Raw genomic sequence first — 12,393 nt, forward strand, 5'->3', positions numbered from 1 at the left:
ACCATAAACAAGACCAAAAGACAACCCTCAGAATGGGAGAAAATATTTGCTTCATTTGCAAATATTTTCTCCCATTCTGAGGGTTGTCTTTTGGTCTTGTTTATGGTATCCTTTGCTGTGCAAAAGCTTTTAAGTTTCATTAGGTCCTAAGTGACTTTCTAATGAGGGGATTATTTTCAAAATTTCAAACCCGTTTTAAAGAGATTATTTTCGATGCCAAATTAATATAATTGCACATTTTTCTCCTATTGCACATTTTTCTCCTAATGTTAAAGTGATCCTGATCGTCAAAGAGAACTTTCAAAAAGATACAGTAGTTCAGCAAAGCAGACTAATATTTTAGAAAGAATATTACCAGTAATAAAAAGGACAGGATTGTGATAGTTTGATGCATTGATTTAAATAATTTTTTCCCCCTTAGCTCTTGAGTCAAGATGAGAAAAGTTAAACAAGTATGGTTCTCATTTTGATTGTACTAAATTATTATATAAAACGCTATTCTCCCTTCAGATGTAGAATCGGGGTTTAGTTCCTTTCTGTTTAAAAGAGTGTGGGTGAGTGAGGCTAATTTTCTGTAGCAGTGGAATTAAAAATTCTGTTCACTGAATCATTCAAAGCAATGCAATAAAAAATGCAGTAATTTGAATATAGCAGTCTAGGCAGTAGTTATTTCAGTTACAAGTGGTCTTCTGCCTTTTAAAATAGCAAATTGTTAGAGATGATCTAATTCTGTTTTATGAAATAGTTGCTCATAAAAATACTTGTTCCGGGCTTCCCTGGTGACGCAGTGGTTGAGAATCTGCCTGCCAATGCAGGGGACACGGGTTCGAGCCCTGGTCTGGGAAGATCCCACATGCCGCGGGGCAGCTGGGCCCGTGAGCCACAACTACTGAGCCTGCGCGTCTGGAGCCTGTGCTCCGCAACAAGAGAGGCCACGATAGTGAGAGGCCTGCGCACCGCGATGAAGAGTGGCCCCCACTTGCCACAACTAGAGAAAGCCCTCACACAGAAACGAAGACCCAACACAGCCATAAATAAAAAAATAAAAAAAAATTAAAACGTTTGGTAGATACTAACCAAACTTTAGTATTTAGTAAAAAAAAAACAAAAAACAAACAAAAAAAACTTGTTCCTCGGACCTCCCTGGTGGCGCAGTGGTTAAGAATCCGCCTGCCCATGCAGGGGACACGGGTTCAATCCCTGTTCCGGGAAGATCCCACATGCCGCGGAGCAACTAAACCCATGCGCCACAACTACTGAGCCTGTGCTCTAGAGCCCGTGAACCACAACTACTGAAGCCCACACGCCTAGAACCCGTGCTCTGCAACAGGAGAAGCCACCACGATGAGAAGCCAGCACACCGCAACGAAGACCCGACACAGCTTAAATAAGCTTAAGTTTAAAATAAATTTAAAAAAATTACTTGTTCCTTGTCCTATAGCTATTATAAAATTGGTAAGTTCTTTTATTAACTTTTTTCCTTTATAATATAGTATTTTGTTCCAGTGAGTGGTCTGCCACAGATTTTTGGGGTTCTCCATTTTATGAATATGTTATAAGTGCATTCTAAGAAGGTAGCTTATTTTTGCTGATGTGCCTGCCTAGAAGTCCTTTTTTGCTCCTCTGCAGGTTGTCAGTTAAATGGTCTGCTTTTTAGATTAAAAAAAAAAATTTTGGGGCTGCGTTTGGTCTTTGTTGCTGCACTCCGGCTTTGTCTAGTTGCAGTGAGCGGGGGCTTCTCTTGTTGTGGAGCAGAGGTCAAAGCGTGTGGGCTTCAGTAGTTGTGGCACGCGGACTCAGTAGTTGTGGGCTTAGTTGCTCCACAGCATGTGGGATCTTCCCAGGCTAGGGATTGAACCCGTGTCCCCTGCATTGGCAAGCGGATTCTTAACCAGTGTGCCACCAGGGGAGTTCCCTGCTTTTTAGATTTTTAAATTCTTTGTACCATTTCCATGTGCCACTTGGTATACCACTTAGTCTTTACCTTACATTGCCTTTCAACCCTCCCCAGAGGTGGATTGTCCGTGGAGCTAATGAAGCTTAAACCAAAGGGGTCCTCACTTGCATGATCCCCTTGGCATTTTAGAGACAAAATTTTGTAGTCTTTTTCTTAAAGAAGTCCCTGCAATTATATAAACATTAGATCCCAGAAAACCTACCTTTTCTAAAATAGAAGACTGCTAGAAGAGATGAAAAACAAAAGTAAGTGTAGATTGTTAGCTTAAAAAGAATACGAACAGAATATTTGAATGGGTTTGTGTGTGATGTCAGATTAAATTTATCATGATAACCATCAGTAGTGCACCAGATGTTTTGGCTGTATTTAGCTTCATATTAAATTAAGCATAGCCAGTGGCCTCCGAAGTCCATCTGTACTGCTGCCAAAGGTAGCACTGAAGACAGAGCCTTTCCTGCCTTGTTACCGCTGCTAGCTGCTCTTCCCCTCTTGCCATGATATTTAGGCTTTCGAATTTCTCTTGCAAAAGGTGAGTCTTTGTATTTGAAATTTGTATTCTCTAAATCTTCTCTACTGAATGAAGTGGCTTGCATTTCTCTTTTCATTCCTATAGGTAGTCATTTTAAAGTTTTGCTGATCCATGAACCAGTGGAAACAAATCAAATAAATAAGATTGGTTAGGAGTTAGAGGCCTGAAGTCTAATGAGAGGGAAGCCATTTACACGCAAGTAACAAACACGTGTATGCCTGAGAAGATTTTTCTGTACCTGCTACTAATCACGGAAAAAACAATTAACTTACAGATTTTGTCATTTAAATATGTATTAAGATCTGAAAATCCTTAGTTTTATTTACACTCAGACGTGTTAAAATCACTCCATAACCTTTATAAGGATTTAAACGAATACACCTTGACTTTTACTTGATTCCTACTTCATCGGCGTAATCAGAGAATGCATGGATTCTTTTCTCGTGAGTGAGGGTAACACATACATCTGCAGTGTTCTTTGCCTGAGGATTATTAAGATGGCAGACCTTGCAGATCATACAGTTTCCTCCCATACATGCTCTCTCACTCTTTCCTAGAAAAGCATTTAGACATCTCTGAAATTAGACCTGTAAAGCCTGTTCTAACGCCAGAACAAATATCTTGGAATTTTTATCATAATGTTGCTTTTTAAGGTCCTAAATGTCCTCTATTTAAAATGAAATTCTTTTGTATTAACCTCCTTTCATATGCTAGCTTTCACCAGACTGCAGAATTGCCTGATTTGACTTTCTAATGTAACTGTAATGAATCTTCTGGGAAGCCAAACGATTGAGCACACGCACTGTGCGACTCCATTGTAAAATACTCATTCAGTCCTGTCGATGTTGCTGATTAAAGAAGGGAAAAAAATAAAAAAAGAATTGGGGGTGGGAGAGAAAAATGATAAACTCCCTAACACATATTAAGGCTTAAAACCAAACATATCCTCTCAGGGATTTCAGCCTTTGCTAGACATCATGATGTGCAGTAGTACCTTGCTTGAGTGTGTCCAGGAGGCACCTTAATAAAAACATCCAGCTGGGGGGAGGCAGAGACAGCTTTGTAAAGCCAGAATGAGGGCATATGATTGCAGTCAGTTTTGACACGTTTATCTGAAAAGGCACTTGGAAAAAACCTGGTCCATTTGCACAAGCAGACAAATTGCTCTATGCATGAATGTTGAGTAACCAGCAGAGTTAAATATTTGCTAGCCAGTAAATGCAGCAGCTACGCACACCAGAGTCCAGATGTTTAAAGGTGGTCTCTCAAATGTATGTTCCTTGTGACATACTTGGGGTCTTATTTAACAGCCAGAGAAGCAAGAGGAAGGCTCTTCAGTGATATGTTGTTGTGACTAATTTATCCCAGGTATTTATAATTGTAGCAATATGTGTTTGGCCTATCCATGTGAAAGAAATTGAGCACCAGAGTTTAATAATTAAGGATTTATTAGTTAAAACTGCATGTTATAATGAGCCAGATGCTGCTGCACTGAAACAGCCATTTTCATTAGCATTAGCATTTTTAAATCGAATGTAAATTTGGAGTACCTTGGCTTTGACGAGTTAACATTTTAAAATCCATCAAACAAAGGGTAGATTTCCTTTAATTTCAGTGAAACACCAACATTCACACTGAAATATCTGGATAGGTAAGTGAATTAAAGCCTCTTTTAAAAATATGGAATTCTATGTTTTGAATATTAAAAAGTAATCTTAAATGCTTATGAAAAGAAATTACAAAAATGTGTGGAGTATGAAGAATTAATTTTACTTTTGACTGGAAAAGGTATAAATCACTCAAATGGAAGAGGCAGTGGTGAATGGGAATGGGAAAATTTTTTTCCCTCTCTCTCTTATCGCAGGGAAGCATTTTTAATAATAGCTTGAGTGGTTTGATAAAGCAGCCAAAGGAAACTCCCAGGAGAGGAAGATTATCCTGGAGAGAGAGAGCTCTCTATGAATCATTTACGCTAACCTCTTGCTGAAGCACAGCTTGCATTTTTAATGAAGGATGATTGCATTTCATAAACAGACCTTTAAAAATTAAAATAATATTGATCCTTCCTCATTTAGACCTATTAAAATAGCATGCTATACATCTCTTTCTAATAGCTCAGGACAGGTTATTGCTACTCTTTTTACCAGTACATACACAGTTTAATAATTTCCAGTTAGAAGTTTCTTTAAATAGGACTTTGATTAAAATGTTTTTGGAAAATATTTTTCTAAAGTAATAGCCATGAAAGCGAAATTTAAAAATTATGATATGGTTTAAAGTTTGGTGCTTTAAATTATTTTCAACATAAACTCTCTCTAGTAAGTTTCATTTATTTTTCTTTATTTCTTGTGATCACATCAGTTTCCTACAAAGGAAGTGGATTTATTAATTAAAACATTGACTGTAGCTTAGGAAAGGGACTGGCTAGGTTTCAGAAAAACTTGGTTTACTTTCACCCTTATGACTGAAGGCAAGTCACATTATCTGTCAGTAATCAGTGTTCTTACTTTTAAATATGTCCCTCAGTGAGATAACATATGTGTTAAGTTACCTTGAAATTTTCTGAATTACCACTTTGCAGTTGTGTATTATTTTGAAGACTCTTCTCTGAACAACGGTCATAGGAATCGTGTGGTTTAGTGCCTTCCAGTCTAATATAACTGGAGGATGATACTGATAGTGTTGTTTTCTTTTTTCTTTTTTTAAAATGAAAGTGTCCCTAAGCTGAAAGATTTAGTACTAGAACATAAAACTGAAAAGGTAGTGCTTCTCTTAGGTAGTAGGATTAGAAATAGAAAACAAAATCAAAATTCAGCATCAGATGACAGTATTCTGGTTGACAGCCAAAAACTTTTTTTTTTTGAAAAATGGCACAATGTCACGCATAAGAGCACAGACTTAGGAGGCACTCGGTCCGGATTCAACTGCTGCCTCTACCACTTACCAGCTGTGTGACACATGGGCATATTATTCGGTCTCTGTTTCTTTTTGTTGTCTGAAAATGCAGATTAGTGGTCCTTCAGCGGCTGCTGTGAGGATTAAATGGGTTACTCCAGAGAGCTATGTAAGTTTTAGCTATTATATTATATTATTTATTTATTTATTTATTTATTTATTTTTTTTGTGGTATGCGGGCCACAGACTTAGGAGGCACTCGGTCCGGATTCAACTGCTGCCTCTACCACTTACCAGCTGTGTGACACATGGGCATATTATTCGGTCTCTGTTTCTTTTTGTTGTCTGAAAATGCAGATTAGTGGTCCTTCAGCGGCTGTTGTGAGGATTAAATGGGTTACTCCAGAGAGCTATGTAAGTTTTAGCTATTATATTATTTATTTTGATTTTGTCTTTTTTACTTTTTTTTGCAATGGCTAAAGAAGTTATTTGGGGAATGTTCTTATAGTATAATGGAATAAAGGAAATTCTATTATATCTTCCGGGAATCAAGTTCTTTTTTCCAGCTTTGCCTTTTATTTTACCTCTTTAATGCCTTGTGCATCACTAGATGATGATACTGATAATAGAGTTCCTTTTTTTTTTTTTCCTTTAATGAAAGGAACCCTAAGCTAAAGATTTAGTATAAGAATGTATAACTGCAAGGAAGGGCTTCTCTGAGGTAGTCTATGGAGTTAACATGAGGACTCTGTTTAGCTTGCTGGTTGCTATAGGAATAAGCACAGTGGGATCTTTAGAATGCATATTCTCTGTGTCCTTTTGCCTGATAGGTTTTTTATCCCTGATAGGAAAGGATCAGCAGAGCAAAACTAACCAGGTTAGCATAATTTTTACTTTGTTACAGTTCAGGAATCCTGGCCAGAAATGTGGAATTTGCCCATCTCTACCCTGCCCTTTAAATTCTCTGTCAGAGAGGTTTGCAGGTAGGTACCAAGTAACGAAAACATGCTTCCAGTCAGAACAGTGCCTTCATTGCCATACGTTGCTATTTATTTGGAGGTAAAATGAGTCCATTGTTTTTTAATTAAAAAAAAAAAAACAAAAAACCCACAGTAAATTACATGTGGTCAAGGCTGATTGCTCCTGAAATACTGGGCTGCTAACTGTGTTGACCCTGGCAGGGGCTGCACATTGAGAACCAAGATCAGCAAGGGTGTGTGGTTTCCTAGATACTGTAGGGTAGGGGAATTAGTTGTTCTTATGTTTTACCTCTTCATAGTGGCTGAAGGAGTGGCTATTATGGGAAAATAAAAGAATGTAATTCTAGTTGAATTCATAGTATTTTATTCATGCTCTCCTAGGCCCCCCCACCCCCACACCTTGTCTGATTGTCTGATGACCGTTTGTCTGAAGAAATATTATGGAGAACAGTTTTTTCTCCTCAGGAATAGTGCTGACCTTAGGTATAGTTAAGAAATGGACAGAGTTTGTTTTCCTTTTATGGGACCTTCTTACTTCTCCCACCAGCCCGAAGCCACCCTCTCCCCCCTCCTGTGGTGCTGGCAGCTTGTTGCCCTACACCGCCTGGCTCTCAGGTGCTCCGTGTGGCACCTCAGCTTCTGGGGACCAGGCTTCAGTGCTCGGTGTTCCTGCTCTCAGCCAGCTGGTTGAACTGTTACACATTCAGATGTCTTGCCTGTAACCGCCAGAATTATTCACGTTAAAAGAAGGTATATTGTAAAGCAATTATACTCCAATAAAGATGTTAAAAAAAAAAGGTATAAATAAAGAACAGACAGCCTTCATTGCATACCTACTATGTGCCAGGCACTGTCCCGAGCTTCCTGAAGGTGTGTTAGGGACATTTATCATTGTAGCAATGCTGTGAAGGAGATATCGGTTGGCCAAAACGGTCGTTATGTTTTTTCCGTAAGGTGGCTCTAGTAGCGCTTAGCTGTCTTCAACTTCGTTCGAAACAGTTTTGTCAGATTGTACTGTGACAGCTGTCATATCAGCGTGCATTTAAAAAGAAACTTATCAGAAATGGTGAATTTTTGTGTAGCCGTTTTAATACTGAAGGTGGAAGAAAAACAACACTTTTGGCATATTATGCTTTATTGTTTCAAGAAAGGTAAAAATGCAACTGAAATGCAAAAAAAGATTTGTGCAGTGATGGAGAAGGTGCTGTGACTGATGGAACGTGTCAAAAGTGCTTTGTGAAGTTTCGTGCTGGAGATTTCTCGCTGTATGATACTCCACTGTCCGGTAGACCAGTTGAAGTTGATAACGATCAAATCAAGACATTAATTGAGAACAAACAACGTTATACGATGCGGGAGATAGCAGACATACTCAAAATATCCAGATCAAGCGTTGAAAATCATTTGTACCAGCTTGGTTGTGTTCATTGCTTTGATGTTTGGGTTCCAAGTAAGTTAAGAGAAAAAAACCTTCTTGACCATATTTCTGCATGTGATTCTCTACTTAAATGTAACGAAAACGTTTTGTTTTTGAAACAAATTGTGATGGGCAATGAAAAATAGATACTGTATAGTAATGTTGAACAGAAGAGATCCGGGGCAAACAAAATGAACCACGACCAACCACACTAAAGCCCAGTCTTCATCTAAAGAAGGTGATGGGATTGGAAGGGAGTCCTTTATCTTGAGCTCCTTCCAGAAAACCAAATGATTAATTCCAGCAAGTACTGCTCCCAGTTAGACCAACTGAAAGCACCACTTGATGAAAGGCATCCGGAATTAGTCAACAGAAAATGCATAATCTTCCATCAGGATAACGCAAGACCACGTGTTTCTTTGATGACCAGGCAAAAACTGTTACACCTGGGCTGGGAAGTTCTGATTCATTCGCCGTATTCACCAGACATTGAACCTTTGGATTTCCATTTGTTTCGGTCTTTACAAAATTCTCTTAATGGAAAAAATTTCAATTCCCTCGAAGACTGTAAAAGGCACCTGGAACAGTTCTTTGCTAAAAAAAAAATAAAAAGTTTTGGGAAGATGGAATTACGAAGTTGCCTGAAAAATGGCAGAAGGTAGCGGAACAAAAGGGTGAACACGTTCAATAAAGTTCTTGGTGAAAATGAAAAATGTGTCTTTTTCTTTTAACTTAAAAACTGAAGGAACTTTTTGGCCAGCCCAATATTATTTCTTCATTTTACAGATGAGGAAACCAAGGCAGAGAGAGTAGTAATTTAAATAAGGTTATATAGGTAGTAGGTGGTAGAGCAGGGGTTCAGACCCTGGCAGTCAGTATCCACAGACCAAGTGCTGCATCACTGTGCTGAGCTACCTCTCTGTCAATGTGCATGGATTTCCGATTGGTACAGTTACAGTTGTCGAGGTGACAGCCGTGTGTATGTTAAATGTGTGTAGGGGGAGGGGTGGGAAGAAAGATGCAGAGGTTTTTTGCTTTCTCTGCACCTCTTTATCTTCAGGCTGGTCAGTGTTGCCTGAAATAAGTTTTTTCATAATTTACCTGCTTGTCCTAATTCCTTCATATTCTAAATATCTGGTTAAGGTAGCAATTCTAGACAAAGTTGGCGTTATAAACTTTGTGTAATTTTTTTTTTTTTTTTTTTTTTTTTTGCGGTACACGGGCCTCTCACTGCTGTGGCCTCTCCCGTTGCGGAGCACAGGCTCCGGACGCGCAGGCTCAGCGGCCACGGCTCACGGGCCTAGCCACTCCGTGGCATGTGGGATCTTCCCGGACCGGGGCACGAACCCGTGTCCCCTGCATCGGCAGGCGGACTCTCAACCACTGCGCCACCAGGGAAGCCCTGTGCTCAGGTATTTTAAGCACTTTGGAGCAGCTCATATCAGAGAGACAATGTTGATAATTGCTTTTGAAATATGTTCAGTATTATAGTAGTTTGAAGTTATGAAAGACACACTGTGACTGACAATCTTATTTACTTGGGAGCTTTCCATAGTTGATAAATAATAGAGATTAATTTCAGAGGAAATAGAAAAAAAGCAGATAGATTTTGCATATAAAATATGTAAAATCACATCAAGAGAAAGGGATTCAGAATATGAAAGAATGATTTTTATGTGGTGACAGCATCAGTTTTCCAGTCTCCAATTAAATAATATTTAAAGCTTGCTTTTGCCAGAAACCTTAAAATAGCAGATATTTCTCAGTATTACAGATAAGTGAGAAAATACCTTTTTTTTTTTTTCTTTTTTTCCCCGGTACGCAGGCCTCTCACTGCTGTGGCCTCTCCCGTTGCGGAGCACAGGCTCCGGACGCGCAGGCTCAGCGGCCATGGCTCACGGGCCCAGCTGCTCCGTGGCACGTGGGATCTTCCCGGACCAGGGCACAAACCCGTGTCCCCTGCATCAGCAGGCAGACTCTCAACCACTGCGCCACCAGGGAAGCCCCGAAAATACCTTTTTAACAAAACCAATTTTGTAAAATATGTCTTGATTCTTACTATTAGGTACTTAAAAATTATTTTTTAAATCAGGTTTAAAACGGGGGTTTATAAGCAAGCTTTCTTAGGCTGTGTTAATATCAGAGCTACTATTTGTGATCTTTTTTTCCATTAAAAAATACAGGTGTTATTTAAAAAGAAACTCCCCAAATTAAATGAGACCTTAAAATCCTAATTATTCATAATTCTAAAGCATTTAGTAAGATTCTTCTTTAACAATGAAAATCTCTGAGATTTTTCCTTTTTAATGTAGCCATTAATTCTGAAAGCATGGAGGATCACAAATGTTGGCAGATAATATAGAAAAGGTGTATAGGAGGAATTATATCAAAAAGACAGACTGAGTGTATCTTTTCTACAGTCCAATTTGCAGATCCTACTCCCATTTTAAATGTTTAGTTTTCTCCTTCCTTAACTGCTGTCTTTTTCTCCTTCTCTCTTAACTCCACTATCCTTCAATAATGTATGCATATATTAATCAGAAGCATTTTAATTCAGTTTTGAAAAACTACTGATTAAATTATTACCTTCTCCCCCCAGTCCTTACAGTGGGAAAACCTTGTTGGTAATTGGCATGACATTTTCTTAGTATTTTTGTCTTTCTGTTATGTGTAGATTTTGACAGTTACAGAAGATGTCCACAGAATCCAGTCCTCCCGGGAAATTCCCTGTGGTGACTGACTAATGGGTCCTGGTTGTGCAGTCACACTGATCTGTGTGCTAGAGTGAGCTGCAGCGCAAGCCGGGAGCGTTTGGCACCCATCACCATGTCCCCAGCTTGAAGCATTTCTCTACTGTTTCTTGGCAGTTTATTCAAAGGAATATTTGTTAACGTTTCTTTCTATTTGGTACCTACATAGTTTCAGCTGTCATGGGAGAGGAAAACAGTATTCTAAGATTCTGTCCCTAACCACAGTACTTTTTTTTTTTTTTTTTTGGCGGTACGCGGGCCTCTCACTGTTGTGGCCTCTCCCGCTGCGGAGCACAGGCTCCGGACGCGCAGGCTCAGCGGCCATGGCTCGCGGGCCCAGCCGCTCCGCGGCACGCGGGATCCTCCCGGACCGGGGCACGAACCCGCGTCCCCTGCATCGGTAGGCGGACTCTCAACCACTGTACCACCAGGGAAGCCCCCTAACCACAGTACTTATTTATAGCAACTTAAGGCATTTGATGTAAAGAAATTATGTGATTCCAGCAATAGGTACAATATATCTTTGTTCCAACTCTACTTTTAGAGGCAGCTTTGATATTATTAAAAAGTCTGTGGGGGGCTTCCCTGGTGGCACAGTGGTTGAGAGTCCGCCTGCCGATGCAGGCGACACGGGTTCGTGCCCCGGGCTCCGCAACGGGAGAGGCCACGACGGTGAGAGGCCCGTGTACCGCAAAAAAAAAAAAAAAAAAAAAAAAAGTCTGTGGGTACTTCCCTGGTGGCGCAGTTGTTGGGAATCCGCCTGCCAGTGCAGAGAACACGGGTTTGAGTCCTGGTCCGGGAGGAACCCACGTGCCACGGAGTGACTGAGCCCGTGCGCCACAACTGCTGAGCCTGCGCTCTAGAGCCCGCGAGCCACAACTGCTGAGCCCACGTGTCACAACTACTGAAGCCCATGTGCCCTAGAGCCTTTGCTCCGCAACAAGAGAAGACACGTCAACGAGAAGCCCACGCACCACAATGAAGGGTAGCCCCCGCTCGCCACAACTAGAGAAAGCGCGGACGCAGCAACGAAGACCCGATGCAGCCAAAAATAAATAAATAAAATAAAGTAAACCATGATGACTGTAGAAAAATGACTGATTAAAGCTCCAAATATTAAAACAAAAAAATAATAAAAAAAAAAAGTCTGTGATATTTAATGTGAGCTAGTTAGTGGCAAGAGTATGATTATATTTGGTGGCTAAAGTTAAAAAGTTTTATGGCAAAAAAGGGGAAAAGAAGGTAGAATTACACAAACCAGAGGCAGAGCCTGCTAGGGCACCATGACTATTTGTAGATGACCACTGCAACCTCAATGAATGGGTGTTTTTCTTATTATGATGCCTGATAGGAAAGTTTTTTTTTTTTAGCCCTTGGCTTTTGTGAGGAGGGAATCTTATTTTGAGAGGAGATATTTTGAAGTCACAAAAGAATGTAACATTTTATAGTTTAATTGGACTATTTAGTAGTTCTAAAAGGGACTGAAGTTGGTTAGTGTGGAAACTTAAGTTGTGTTGTCTTTTTTCTTTTAAATTTTTTTAAATTTTTCAGTCAGTATTATTCTGGAGAAAATTCAGCATTGTACCTTCCCTGCTAAGAACTCTTAGGCATCGGCAGACTAATTTCTATCAATCACCTGCCATAGAAAAGTTACAGAAGATCAACTGCTAAAGGCTAAAGAGACTGGTAGTGTGTGTAAGAATGAGCTGCTTTAGTTAAGTTCTTTGCAGAAGTTAAGAGTTGTGTAGAGGGCTGTTGCACACTTGCCCGAGTGAGTTGATTGTTCACAATATTCTTAAGTTCTTCTTTGGCTGTCAGTGGCATTCAACGGTTAGAGGCAGGAGACTGCAGTGGCAGAATGTTGA

Source organism: Physeter macrocephalus, chromosome 3, assembly GCF_002837175.3.
Source record: "Physeter macrocephalus isolate SW-GA chromosome 3, ASM283717v5, whole genome shotgun sequence".
Classification (NCBI taxonomy): domain Eukaryota; kingdom Metazoa; phylum Chordata; class Mammalia; order Artiodactyla; family Physeteridae; genus Physeter; species Physeter macrocephalus.